Below are 14,043 nucleotides of genomic sequence, written 5' to 3' on the forward strand. Positions count from 1 at the left end.
TCTAAAACATCTCTTTTATCATGTCACTCTTTGGCTGAAATTGCCCTCCTTGACCTCCATTGTTTACATTGCCTGGATGGCAGACGTAAACACATAAGTCACCTTTTTCTCCTTCCTCATGTCAGACATTAATAATCAATCATGCTTTGTTTCCCTAAGAGCCAGTGGCCTCAGAATCCTCAACACAGAGTTCTAATGAACCACTGTCAATTGCTAGGAGATGATTTTGACGAAACTTCTTTGTCACACTTGGACTACAACAAGAAATCCAGAGTGAAAGCCCATACCCAGTGAAGTTAATATAAGCTGATCCCACTCTGTCTTCCAGTGGATGTAGATTTGAAATATTTCTACTCTGCTTCAGCAAAATTCAGAACCTGACTGTTAAATGTGCTCTATTCTGTTCAGACTCTGGGCCACTGTTTTTTTTTTTTTAATTTTTAAAAAATATTTATTTATTTTTGAAGGAGAGAGAGAAAGAGTGTGAGTCAGGGAGGGGCAGAGATAGTGGGAGACACAGAATCCAAAACAGGTTCCAGGCTCCGAGCCGTCATCACAGAGCCTGATGCAGGGCTCAAACTCATGAGTCTTGAGATCATGACCTGAGCCGAAGTCAGATGCTTAACTGACTAGCCAGCCAGGCGCCCCATCTGGGCCACTGTTTCTGGGCTTATGTAACATGACTGAGGACACATGGCTTATATGTAGCAGAATTAAGATTTATACATGGCTGTCTGCTGTCTGAGCATGGAGACTTCATTCTTCATTACCACAAATAGAGCCTTCTGCCTGGAGAGGCTCTCCCCTTCCCCAAGACTGATTTGGTGATGGCTTTTAGAATTTCAGTGAGTAACATGAAATCTTGAAGGCAAGTGATAAATGTCAGGATGCTTCAAAGGAAGAAATGTGATTGTTTGGTTTGTCATAAGTTATCAGATAATTCTCAGAGATTGGATTGGTATTTTATCAGTAGAAATATGAAGTAATGGCAACTGACTGATGGCATATAATAGAGGAAGGAAGAGAGGGTCTTGGAGGCTGCATTATGGTAGTTCTGAGGAAAATAAGGAGAAAGGACTCAAAGCCTTCTAGAGTAGGCTATCAAAGGGGAAAAAGGAAGAAGGAAAGATGGATAGCCTGTTGTAGGTGAGAACACGCTGAAGAGAGAGCATAATGAGAAAATGGGTGATGTGAAATGACCTTCTTTCAGATAGCTTAACTGAAAAGAATGTAGTTCATACCACATGTCTCCAACACTAATAAAACTGCTGTTCCCTAAACTGTTTGCTAAATGGCAATGGCTAAGAAGCCGGAGAGAACTGGGGAAAGATTGGTATCCATGAACACTCCCTTTGGTGGGAGAGATCCTTCCAGTTTGAATCTTTAGGCATTTACATTTATGAGAGAAACTTGAGTTGAACCAGCAGTTGTCAAATGAATGAGTGCTGGCATGAACTTCCCAGTTTTGTCTTATACCACAAAGCCCTCAAAAGTCCTCCTATATAGGACTATATAGGTCCTGGAAACAGATCTTACTGGAGAGGAAAAGGTGAGGACATGCTGCTTTTTCTCTGTGCCCCATAGTTTTAATTGAGCCTCAAGTGAATTTCCTTAGAAGTCAATGGCGGCTCCATGTCCCAGAAGGGACAGGGGAAGTGTGTGAAACAAGATGAGAGGTGGGACCATTATTCCCAGAACTCTTCTGACTTCTTTTTAGACCCTGGTCAAGGATAGAGCTGTTTGTTGTAATAAAATATCCAGTAGCAGGAAGTTGAAATGGAGGTTATACTAAAAAAAGACCCCCCAAACAAAACAAAACAAAAACTCATGCTAATTTTAGCTCCATTCAAAACCTAGGGGGAAAAAATCAATGTTTACAAAATTAAGATTAATGGGCTGCCAAAATTCAACTCATTAGTTAGCAACTATGTAGTGATGAAGTTTGTGCTGGTTGGATTTAAAGGAAATTAAAACTATCATTGGGAATGCCTGTCCCCTTAACATTTTGGCTTAATGATTATGGACTTTTCTACTAAAAGTACTGGTAGCCAAGGAGTGGGTCTAAAAATCCCTAGCTAAGAATTTACCCACTTCACTTGACATGGAGAGGGTCTTGTCAGGATATGTTGAGTGCTGAAGATCATGGTTATTACAGCTTAAAAGCTTTTACAGATATTGATCCAGACATTAGAGTGACCCTCCTTGTGTAGATAAAACACTCCCAGAGACTTGAAGGAAGTGTACCAGGAAAAGGCAAACACTGAGACTTCTTCCTTTTTGACAAATATGGAACTCTTTTCCTCCTTCCAGGAAGTACTGCGTTGAGATGAAAGCTATGGAAATCCTAGGATGGGTTTGAACTGGTTGTGTGTAAAGGTTTTGCCTTATACAATATCTGTGGGCATAAGGTGGACATATGGCAGGCTGGCCTAGGGGGATAATTGCAGAAAAGGATGATAGAACTGAGTGTGTTTATAATGCTAAGCTGAGGTAACACAGGCAGAAGTTTCTGGCACAATGTCTGGCACAAAATAAGGAGTAGAATGGTCATTTGGTATTTCTATTTTTATAGTCACATTTATTTATTTTAGTTCAACGTTTAGAGTTGCTTTATTGCTTCATTGGGAAATCTGAATTTAACCTTCTGACTAGTGATCAGTATATCAGAAAAATAATATTTTACTTCATGTAGGTCTTATAACCAGCATTGGCCTGTAAGAGTTCTCTGATTTCAGAAAACAGTGGTGAACATTGGTCTTTGAAAATTCCAGGGGCACCTGGGTGGCTCAGCCTGTTAAGCATCTGACTCTTGACTTCAGCTCTGGTCATGATCTCACAGTTCATGGGTTCGAGCACCACATCGGGCTCTGTGCTTTCAGTGAAGAGATTCTTAGCTTGGGATTCTCTCTCTCCCTCTCTCTCTCTCTGCCTCTCCCCTGATGACACTCACATGCTCTCTCTCTCTCTCTCTGTCTTTCAAAATAAATCAATAAACATTAAAAAAGAAAAGAAAATTCCCTTAAAGTTCTATGAAATGTAATTCTGGATTTCCTTGAGCCTGATTTCTCCATGTTATATGTGGAAAGAAGTTAGCAGTTATAGCAGTTGGTTTTCAAAGGAGCAAATGGAAGAGTACATTCTTTCACAGAAGCTTTATAGGTGGAAGGGCCCTTCAGAATCCTCTGAATGTAAGTGAGGCTTACTGTTCACGTGAAGAAACTGTTTTCTCCAGAGTCACAAAACTAGTTAATGGCAGAGAAGGGATTAGAGGCCAGCTCTTTTGATTTCTGGGCCAATATTCCTTTTCCTCAGTAGAAGATTAGAAACCTCTTATTTTTTGTATAAGTCTTCTGAATAGCCTGCTGAGGCCATGTAAATTATATGCTGGATAAAACATAGGCTGACTTGAAAGGACACCTTTCCTTACAAGGTGGTGGGAGACAGGTCAGTGGGATTGAGTGTGTTTTTATTGCAGTCTTTCCATGCCCAGTTGCTGACTGTCACAGGCTAGCCCAGAAGGATGGGCAGGATTAAAGGATCTATAGCTAGTCCCTCCCGGGCCATCATATAACCACAGGTGTGGTTTTTCTTTTACTGTAGATCAGCTACCAAGAGACTGCTCTGAGTGGAAACAACATTCCCTTGAGGAGTTAGGGAAGATGGGGAGGGCAGTTTAAGATTCCATGGAGTAATACGAGAATTGTCTGCCACAGTGGAGTCTGGCAATACTTCTGTCTTTGCCCATCCTTAGTCTGCTCTCGATTCTGAAAATGCTAAGTGAAGATGCAAAAGAAAGACTATTCCTTACACTTACCCCTCAGTGTATGTTTGTGCCTGTTTGGGAGAAGAGAGAGCGATGCTAGGTTCATGAAATTCCTACATATTAGTAGAGATTGGAGGGTTTAGCTAGGAGAAAGCGAAGAATACATCAATGGAATAGGGGAAAAGAATAAATAAGAACTAGAGCTAAAAATAATTTCAGGTTGCTAATCATTATAAAGCTGATTAATTTAAAAGAAGTTAAAAGTGCAGATAAGATCCTGGGTAGCTACCGCATCACAGAATCTTTGAGACCACAGTTTCCAGTCAGTAGATGTTACCAGAAGAGTTAATTAGCCCAAACTGTGGCTGCTAGTTCTTTAGCTGTCTTCAACTTGAAGGTTTTTTTTAATAAGTTTTAGAGCTAATTAGGATACACCTGGGACTCATGGCTAAAGCCAATAGAGTTTCCCCTGGGGGAGTTACTTTTTATATACCAAAATTTAAAAAAAGGAAAAATGTCAGATGAAAACATCATCTTTAGATTCAGGAAAAAAAAAAAAAATGGCATAACCATTTCAACTCAGCGACCACAAGGCCAAACAAGCTTTGGCTAGAATTGAATGCTGTGTGCTTCTGTTCAGAGAAGAGGATGCTTCCCAGATGTGTCTGGGGGACTACCTGCCTCACTCTTATTTATCATCAGCTCTCACACAGGATGTGGTGTCGCTGGCTGGTAATCTGGAAATGGCCTGTTTATTTTTACAGATCTGTAGAAGAGACTCAATAGTTGTAAAGGATGGAAGAGTGCAAAGCAGCTTGGAACTCACAACAAAGGAAACCGGGACGAAAAAAATTAGATAAAACAACTGTGACCATGGGATCTGCTCCTTGTGCCTGTCGAACAAAGGTGCTAAATGGATTTTCTCATTTCAAAGGAAAGCCAATTCTTCCTCCCAACCCTGCAGCCCATGATTGTAGAACATCCAGACACCATTTTTTTTTTTTTTTTTTTTTTTTTTAAGTTCAGGGAACCTTGGTATTCTTTTCAACACCAGGACTGGTTGGTTCCTTTATGAGTTTCATAAAGGAAAGAAACCTCTCCCAGAGCTGCTTAGGCTGGTGATTCTCTGTCTCAACCAGGCCTTTCTGGATAATTTCCCTCATGTTAAAACCCCGCAGCAGACTGGAGAAAGAGGATTCTCCAAATGCTTGGCTGGGATAGTGTTGCTGCTAAGTTCCTGCTTCTCCTGAAGTGTTATCCTGAGTGTAACAACTTTCTGTTCTCTCTCCTGAGAAGAGATATGCCTGAGGTGAGTCTAGTCCCTCCATGGAACCTCTTGTCTGCTGTCTCCAAGATGCAAAAGCTGATTTCCAATTGAATACTCTTGAGTACTTGCTTACTATCAATTAGTACTTTTGTCTAACAGTCAGATGCTGAAGAAATGTGGAAGAAGTACTTTATATTTTTCGTATATTCAGGAAATGAACAAACAAATAAGCCCAGTGTACAACACCCAGAGAAACAAAGAATGAAAAATACTGATGGGCGGAAAGAGCTGAGAATTGGGGCTTGTAAGTGACAGAGCTAGAATTAGAACTTGTAGTCACGAAGGACTAGGCAGTGTGAGACGGTGGTGTACTGTTGAAACACTTTGCCTTGTGCAAGCACATTGGGCTCATATATAGTTGACTTTCTCCAAGGGAGAGTTTGGGGAAGCCAGAGTATATTTATCAGCTCTATCTTTTCCTCACTTGCCTTCCTCTCCCCAGAACCAGGGATGTGGTTGCTCCCTGGCTCAAGGAATGCTTGCATATGGGGGACCACCCAGGCTACATGCCCGTGACCACTGCAGAGTCACCACGGCAGCAGAGAATGAGCTGGCTTTGAAGTTCAGGGATGGGAGGACCAGGGCTATTTCTGGTTTGGCATGAGGTAACTCACAATTTGTGTAACCCTGCCCCCAATATCTGCCAAGAGGGGACACCGTACTACGTCGACTACATTAAAAAAGAAACAAGGGGCGCCTGGGTGGCTCAGTCGGTTAAGCGTCCGACTTCAGCTCAGGTCACGATCTTGCGGTCCGTGAGTTCGAGCCCCGCGTCGGGCTCTGGGCTGATGGCTCAGAGCCTGGAGCCTGCTTCCGATTCTGTGTCTCCCACTCTCTCTGCCCCTCCCCTGTTCATGCTCTCTCTCTGTCTCAAAAATAAATAAACAAACAAACAAAAAAAGAAACAAAGACCTGCAAGTCAGAAGAAATAATCAATAGTGTGGGTGTGCAGCAATTTTGCTGTTGGTGGTGGCAGGTGGTGGCAGAGGGTGGGGAGTTCGTCGTTGACTGCATGTTTGTGAACATGAGACCTCTGTACCATCTGAAGGTGATTGAATTATTTCATAGTCAGATGTCTCAGAAATGCTGGCCAGTCTTCATATGATGCAGCGATGTGAAGCTTTCCACGTTTCCAAAAGTGAGTCATGAAATCTGCCTCAAAGTATAGCTAAACAACAACACCCTGTGGATCTGTAGCAGTTTTAATGGAACTGACAGAGTCAAGTTTCCACCATTTGCTAACTATGTAACTTTGGAAGAGTCCTAACCTCCCTGCCTCAAATCCTTTATCTTTAGCATGGAGCAAATGCTACCTACTTCAGCAGGTTCTTGTGAGGATTACATGACACATTGTGTGTAAAGCCCTAAACATGGTGACTAGGTTATACAACTAATCAAGAAATGCTGATTATTACTTGTTAGGTAGGTGGCTTTATGATTATATTAAGCTTTTTGTGAGAGTGGCTCTTAATATGTGGAAGTCATTGAAAGTCCAGCCAAGCTTGAGACCAACCAAAGGGATATGGTTTGGCTTCATTATCTTAGCTGTGAGCCAAGCCGTCAAAAAGGATTGAACACATGTTAGGAGAAAAAATATATTAAGTGATGAGGTGGGTGTGACTGAGACCATAAAGAATCAATGCCACAATATTATTATTGGTTTGGCTCTTCATCATCTATAAACATTGAGCCTGGTTTGAGTGGTTCAGTTTCAGACTCATTGACAGGTTCTTCATTTTACTTTTAAAATCTTGGGCATATTAGGGAAAAGATTTACACATTTTTGTACTCTCTTTTAAAGTGTCACTATGCCTGGCTAATACATACTTCGTATATCCTTGTCTTGTATTTTGTAAAGCATCTCCAGGTTTTTGATCTAATAAACATTGTGTTTTTCAAATCAAATTCAGTTTGAGATTGAATTAGATGGCAAATAATGAAGTGGCTTTATCACATTGTACCAGGAACTTAGAGATTGGAAGCTTTGCCTGTATTCGTCTTTGTATTCCCAAGATCTGTGCTCCCTGAGATTAGTGGTGACCATGAGCAAAACCGTCCTCTATAGTCATTTGGGTTCTTTGGGAAACACAATATTTGCATGAAAGAAATCCCAAAACATTCCTTTGGGAAGACGCATTGTGTTTGTGTTGCTTAGAACTTGAACCTCTTCTAGGGCTATGCCTGTCTTCTTTGGGTCAATAAGTCAGAAGCCAGTTAGGAAAAAAGAGAGGTAACAATGATCGAGACCTTGTAGGAAACTGAAACAGTGTCTCTGATCAATAATGCAATCTACCAAGGTGGAGAGGGGAAAAAAAATTGAAGGCCTGGTATCACACGGAGACATTTTTTGGGGGAAAAAAAAAGATAAATGAAGGCACCTGGGTGCCCTCAGTTAAGCATCCAACTTCGGCTTAGGTCAGGACCTCCTGGTTGTGGGTTTGAGCCTTGTGTCAGGCTCTGTGCTGACAGCTCAGAGCCTGGAGCCTGCTTCAGATTCTGTGTCTCCCTCTCTGTCTTCCCCTGCCCTGCTCACGCTTTGTCTCTTTCTCTCAAAAATAAAGAAACATTAAAAAAAAAAAAAAGATAGGGGAATCTGGGTGGCTCAGTCAGTTGCGCGTCTGACTTCGGCATAGGTCATGATCCCACAGTTTGTGGGTTCAAGCCCCGCATCAGGCTCTGTGCTGACAGCTTGGAACCTGGAGCTTGCTTCAGAGTCTGTGTCTCCCTCTCTCTCTGCTCTCCCCTGCTCTCATTCTGTCTCTCTCTCAAAAATAAAACATTAAAATTTTTTTTAAAAGATAAATGAATGTTTCCCTAGAATATGTATCATTTTAAATATTTTCAGCCAAATTTCTCTGGTTTTTGCCATGTATCCTTTGCTATCCAGAGGGCATATGCCTTGTTTCTGTGAATAGATTTTTGTGAGGGCAGCATCTGTTTATATTTGTGTTTGTTTAGTGCCTAAGTTCAGTGCCTGGTATTTACTGAACTTTGCAATAACTTACTGAATAAGAGACTTTTGACCAATTGCAATTACTCTCCGAATTATCATGGGAGTTTGTTCCTCCCATCCCCTCAGTTCTTGAATTCTGAACAGACTAAGACAACTTAGGTGTCCACAATTCTTTGTTTCCTCTGTTCAAACCTTCCCAACATGCTTTAACACCATCCTTTACAAATGTAAAGTTTTTCTAACCATCTTTTTCCTTTCGTAAGATTTATAATTTTCTTCAAGTCTTTTGTTTTTATTTTTAGAGGTGATTTTAACATATCAGATAACTTGGAAGTGTCAGGCCAACTCATTCGTCTTATTTCAGTTTAGAAAAATGCTAGCACCAAGTTCTCTTGCTGCCAAAGCATAGATTTCATGCTGTTCGTAGTCTTTCCTACCAAGGGGACAATATGCAGGCAATTGCCAGCACTCCTTCGGGACTCCTGACAAAGGAATTTTATTATGCCCACTTTCAGTTGGATGCAGTGAAACCCTTGCCAGGGGCATGGCAGTGGCTACTGCTCATGTCCCAGAATTGCTGTGTGGTCAGGTCAGGGCTTTTCTCTTAATACTTGCTGGGTCAGACTTTCTTGTGGGTTTGTGTGTGGGAGGCAAGGCAGACACTGTGTCAAGGACAGGCCCTCTGCCTCTTGTGTAGGGAAATTACTGCCACATGAAAGTAGGGCAGGAAGCCAGGACTGTCCCGAAGCCTTGGCTTTCAGATATTTTGCGTCCTCTCCGGTGAACAAGAGCATTTGTACTGGGGCTAGAGAATTGTGTTCCTGGAACATGAGCTCCCTACTGCCATCCTCTCCCAAGTTGAAAGTCAGGCATCTTTGGATGCCACATTAAGTCATGTATTGTGACCAGACTGCCTGAGGGAATTCAGCCATCGAAAAGGTTGCCTAACTTAGCTGTGTATATAAAGTTACCCATCTAAGTTAGGAGTAAATGTTTCCATCAAATCTAATTGTCCCTTCCTGGGCACACAGAATCTTTTTAGCAAGAACTATAACCAACACTACTAATTCAGTGTGAATTGTATATAAGTTCCTATTTGAACTGAAAAGAACCCAGAAGCGGCTATTAGTGTCCTTCAGGGGATGGTAAAAGTATAGATTCACGTCAAAAATACACCATGTGGGGCTCCTGGGTTGCTCAGTTGGTTAAGCATCTGACTTCAGCTCAGGTCATGATCTCATGGTCGGTGAGTTCGAGCCCGGCATTGGGCTCTGTGCTGGCAGCTCAGAGTCTGGAGCCTGCTTCAGATTCTGTGTCTCCCTCTCTCTCTCTCTTTCTCTACCCCTCCCCCACTCACACGCTGTCTCTTTCTCTCAAAAATGAATAAATGTTTAAAAAAATTAAAAAAAAATTACACCATGCATGTTGTGAAGACTGACCAGATCAAAGATCTTTGATTCCACTTTCAAAGGAGTAGCCGTGTGAAATATAGGCTTAATACCTGAAAGTTGATTAAATACAGAGATAATGGTGTATAATAATTATAGCTACGGATTATGTAATACAGACTAACTAGTTAATAAACCCAGAAGTTTAATTGGATCAAACTAACTATTTATATATGAAAATAATCACCCCCTGGTTGAAAATTACAACTTTTATTTGGGGAATTGAAGAGTCATCTGATGAGAGTGAAAACTATCTCTTCAGGAAGGAACTCAGGCAGTTCTCATCATCCTTGTGACCAATACTTTCATCCTTAGGTGCTTTGATTTTAAAAAGATAAGGGAGCAATAATAATCAGATAGACTCTGCATTACTAGAAGAATCTCGAAATTAAGAGGGTGCTATGTAGAGGATTTCTGCTGCTAGTAGAGAATAATTTCCTCTGCCTTTGCATTATTCATCTCATGTAAATTTTGTTAAAGTTCATCACTGTGATTATTATTTCATTTATCACATTTTATATGTTTAGAGCACAATTTCCACAGTAGGATCTTTTTTTCTTTCCAGACTAACATAAATATATGTATTCTTAATGGAAAAAGGAACCTTTTTAGAAGAAGGTGCCTGACACACATCACCTGAGCTCATTGCATTTAGAACTTACTGCAGTATGACCATCCTCTATCATGAAGTCTAGAAATGGGCTTTTTAGGCCATGCACCATGTACTTATGCACCTGCAACAGATGATGTAATATGCTCACAACTACCCTGTGAGATGGGAACAATAATCCTCAGTTTGATGACTGAGATTCTTGGGTTCATTGACTTCCTCAGATTTACACAACTACTAGAATGGGAGAGCCAGGACTCCAAACCAGGGTTCTCTGATGGTAGAATCCATATTATTTTTACAGTCACATTCAGTGCAAGGGAATTCAGCCTCCTGGAAAGAAATCCTGGGTTTTGAAGGGTCCAAAATGAAGATATACCTAGTTGGAATGACTCTGACAGTGTCCTGAAAGTGCTCTGTGAGTCCTCTTGGAACTCTCCTGACTGGGTGAGTTTTGTAGATTCATTTAACTTCAGCATTGGGAAGAGGCTGAAAGATCATCCAGCCTAACTCCCAAGAGGCTGCCTGTGCTGGACGCTAAGTTCTCTTGAGGCAATCAGTTCATTCTTTGTTGGGAAAGCACAACGCATTAGAAGTTCTTTATATTCAGCCAGAATAAGCTACAGAATAAGCCTGATCCATTTTCGGCATAATAGTCCTAAAGATATTTGAAGGGAATTCCAGATTCCCTCTATTTTTTTCTGAGCTCAGTCCCAATGCTTTCAACTGCACTCTGTAGGATATGATTGTATTTTTTTTGACCCTGTATTCTGTTCCCTGAGTGCTGTGCAGTCTTATAAGGTAGCATTAAGATCTAAGCACAAAGCATCCAGGATGGATGTAACCAGTGCACACTGGAATAGGACCATCACATAGGGAATTTCACATTTGGAAACCACACAAAGTGTTGTGATTTAATTCTAGCTGAGCTTCCTTCAAATTAACCCCTCACCCCAAAAGATGAAGGTCTCAGTCTGCCTCCAAACTCAAGAATCCTGAAATCTTGTCATAGCTACAGGAAAGAACCCTTAGGGAAGAGAGTCAAAGAGCACATTTGTTTCTGGCAAAACAGGCAAGGAGATGGAGAGGCAGGTTTTAGCATAGTAGGTACTTGTCACATACTCTGATGCTCTAAACTTGTCTTTGAGTCTTAATGGGGATAAGGTGTGGAGTGACCTGTCAGAAGTAAATGAATAGAAACTGTATTTTCTCAAATGTCTAAGGGATATTAAGAGACAGAAGTCACTGCTTCTTCAGACAGACTCTGATTCCAATGTAAGGGTCAGTGATTTTGTTCATCTGTTAGTTCTTGCAGTACCCTGGGACATAATTCATTATGGCCAGAATGGATTTGCTGTACATAGGAGTCATACTTCTAACCTGCCATGTCCATAGGTATGTGAGGATCTAGGATGAAGCTGAGAGAATTCTATCCTGCTGGTTCATACTCAGAAGGTGGGAATATATTTTTTGTATCTTTTGGAGCATATGTATGGGTATTATTGGCACACAATGAATTTTCTATTCCTTTTGTGAAAATGTAAGATGACAGAATAATTTCCAAAAGGGTAAATTGAATACATGGATAGTATATTATGTTCGATTTCAATTAGTAGAATAGGTATAAAATTTGTATGAAAATATAATCAGATATTTATTTGTTGCATTGAGTTTAGATACTCCTAATAGACAGCTGGAGGGTATTCAGTACTCTGTGGATCAGATTGGAATTAGTGACCTAAGTTGTAAAACCCCCTGTTTCATGTTCATCAAGAATATCATTGTATTTAAACTTCTGGTACATTGAAAGGTAAAACAAATCGTATTTTTATTTTAAAGGATTGTTTTGATCTTTTATAATATAATAGCATGCATCTTTCAACAATTTAAGAATAAATGGAAGAAAAAGTCTTAAAAGTAAAGTCCTTTAAGACATCTGAATTTGAGATGTAAACATTTTCACACCTCCGTGTGTGTGTGTGTGTGTGTGTGTGTGTGTGTGTATAAACTTTATCTCTTCAAAGCTGTGTTTAGAGATGAGGTAGGAAGGCATACAAGCACCTGTTTTGCACTGACGAATTTCAAGAGGCATTTTATGTGGGGGTGAAATAATTGGGCCCATTAAAAAATTGGTATATTTTTATCCTGAAAAAAGCCCTGCAATGTTTCTGTACCTGGGCTTGCCAAAAGTGCCCATATTTCCCACCTCCTTAACATAAATCTAACTCATATATTCTGTGCACAAGCACCCATGCACAGAAAGCTTCTGAAAGGGAAAATTCTTGAAAGACACAGAACAAAGAAAGAGAAGAAGAGTCCTTTAACTGTAAAGCTGTAATTTATTAAGTGTCTTTAAAATCCATGTAAGGGGCCTTTCTCTTTTTGTTCTTCTCTTGTAGGTCTCTAAGCCCACTGATGACAGGAAAATCTTCAGTGGTTCCAGAGACAAGCTGCTGGAAATCCTGCACATTTATCTTCTAGAAGGAAGTGAGCTGAGTAGGATAGTGGTACCTTCAGAAGGTACCTACCCCAAAACTTGAAAGAACTCCAAAGTAAACCATGTCCATTTCTGGGACCCTAAAGTGACTCATGAAAGTCAGGGTCCACTTGCTTAAGGTTAGGTGATTTCAAGCCTTGAGATTCTAAGGGGAGAGTGAAGGTGGGAAAGGGGATGGTGAATAGATTGTGAGAACTTATCAAATAATAGGACGTCTCTTTAATTCCAAGCATCATGTTCTATTTCACATTGTATCTTTCAATTAAAAAAAGGAAAAGGAAATGTGTCTTTTTTAAAAAAGATATTTTACTCTATTAGTATTCAGTACATAATATATGAGTGCACATTCATCATTCATTAGATCTAGGTAGATCACAACCTAATTTACAAATTCAAAAGCATAAGTCAGATCAACTCAATTGCTCAAGGCCATGTATTCGTAAGCCAGGAGTATGCACTGAATATTTCCTGTCCTTGGACTGCTGTACTGGGCTATGCTGCTTTTCTATAAGAATTTGTTCATATGTTGAATTTAACACAGTTTTGCTTAGCAGTTTATAACACTTCACCTACGTGCACTTGTGTAATATAAAGTATAAAATTAAGTCGATGATCTACAAAATTCAGAGCAAAGTAATCTAAATCATTTGGATCTTCCTAGAGATTCTGATTTCTTTTTTTTTAATTACACAATTTTTTAAATGTTTATTTATTTTTGAGAGAGAGAGGGGGTGGGAGGGGCAGAAAGAGAGGGAGACACAGGATCTGAAGCAATCTCTAGGTTCTGAGCTGTCAGAAAAGTGCCTGACATGGGTCTCGAACTCAGAACTGTGAACTATGACTTGAACTGAAGTCGGGCACTTAATCACACAGCAGCCCCAATTTCTTTTTAACCTGAAAAAATAGGTAATTACTCGATAGCCTTAGCTCTAAGATATATCTGACAGGCTATTTTTATTTGTTTGGTTTTCAGAAATCATATCCATGCATTCTGCCCTCTGTAGTTTTTAGCAAAATGAATCAAAGCCACTCTGTACCCAAAGATAACACCAGTGTTGTCTTTTTTTTCCTTCTAAACATTGCAGTGCTTTACTTAAAGTGCTATGCAGTAAATTTACAGGGAAAGAAAAATTTTATTAAATTATAACTGAGAGGAGCTGATTTTTTTACATAGCAAACAAAAAATTCCTTCATGAAAGGCTATAAAACCCATATTATTTACCAGAGAGACCTTTCCTGACTCCCAGGTAAACACTTACAGTGTGTAGACTTGTGTAAATACATATTTAGGAGTGGCTAAATATGGCGAGGTATTTTTAAAGGTGTATTTACAAAGCTGAATACATATATTGGCATTTCGGTATGTGGAAGTCGTGTATGCTGTTCTGCCGTCTATTCAAAATTCTAGCAGGACTCTGGTAGATACACCTTGGATAATGGGACTA

The 14,043-nt window shown here is 40.2% G+C and overlaps 1 long non-coding RNA gene across 3 annotated transcripts in view; it reads left to right on the plus strand.

The window, feature by feature from the left end:
* Positions 1-12,826, plus strand: part of LOC115520292 — a 113,211-nt gene extending 100,385 nt beyond the window's left edge. For 2 of the 3 annotated variants that reach the window (XR_004343780.1, XR_004343781.1), the window contains 3 exons: positions 4,528-5,072; positions 11,408-11,556; positions 12,501-12,826. This is a non-coding gene — a long non-coding RNA (uncharacterized LOC115520292). The remainder of the gene's footprint in view (positions 1-4,527; positions 5,073-11,407; positions 11,557-12,500) is intronic. The other variant, XR_004343782.1, reaches the window with a different exon arrangement.
* Positions 12,827-14,043: the final 1,217 nt, after the last annotated feature.

The sequence above is a fragment of the Lynx canadensis genome, chromosome A1, assembly GCF_007474595.2.
Source record: "Lynx canadensis isolate LIC74 chromosome A1, mLynCan4.pri.v2, whole genome shotgun sequence".
NCBI lineage: Eukaryota > Metazoa > Chordata > Mammalia > Carnivora > Felidae > Lynx > Lynx canadensis.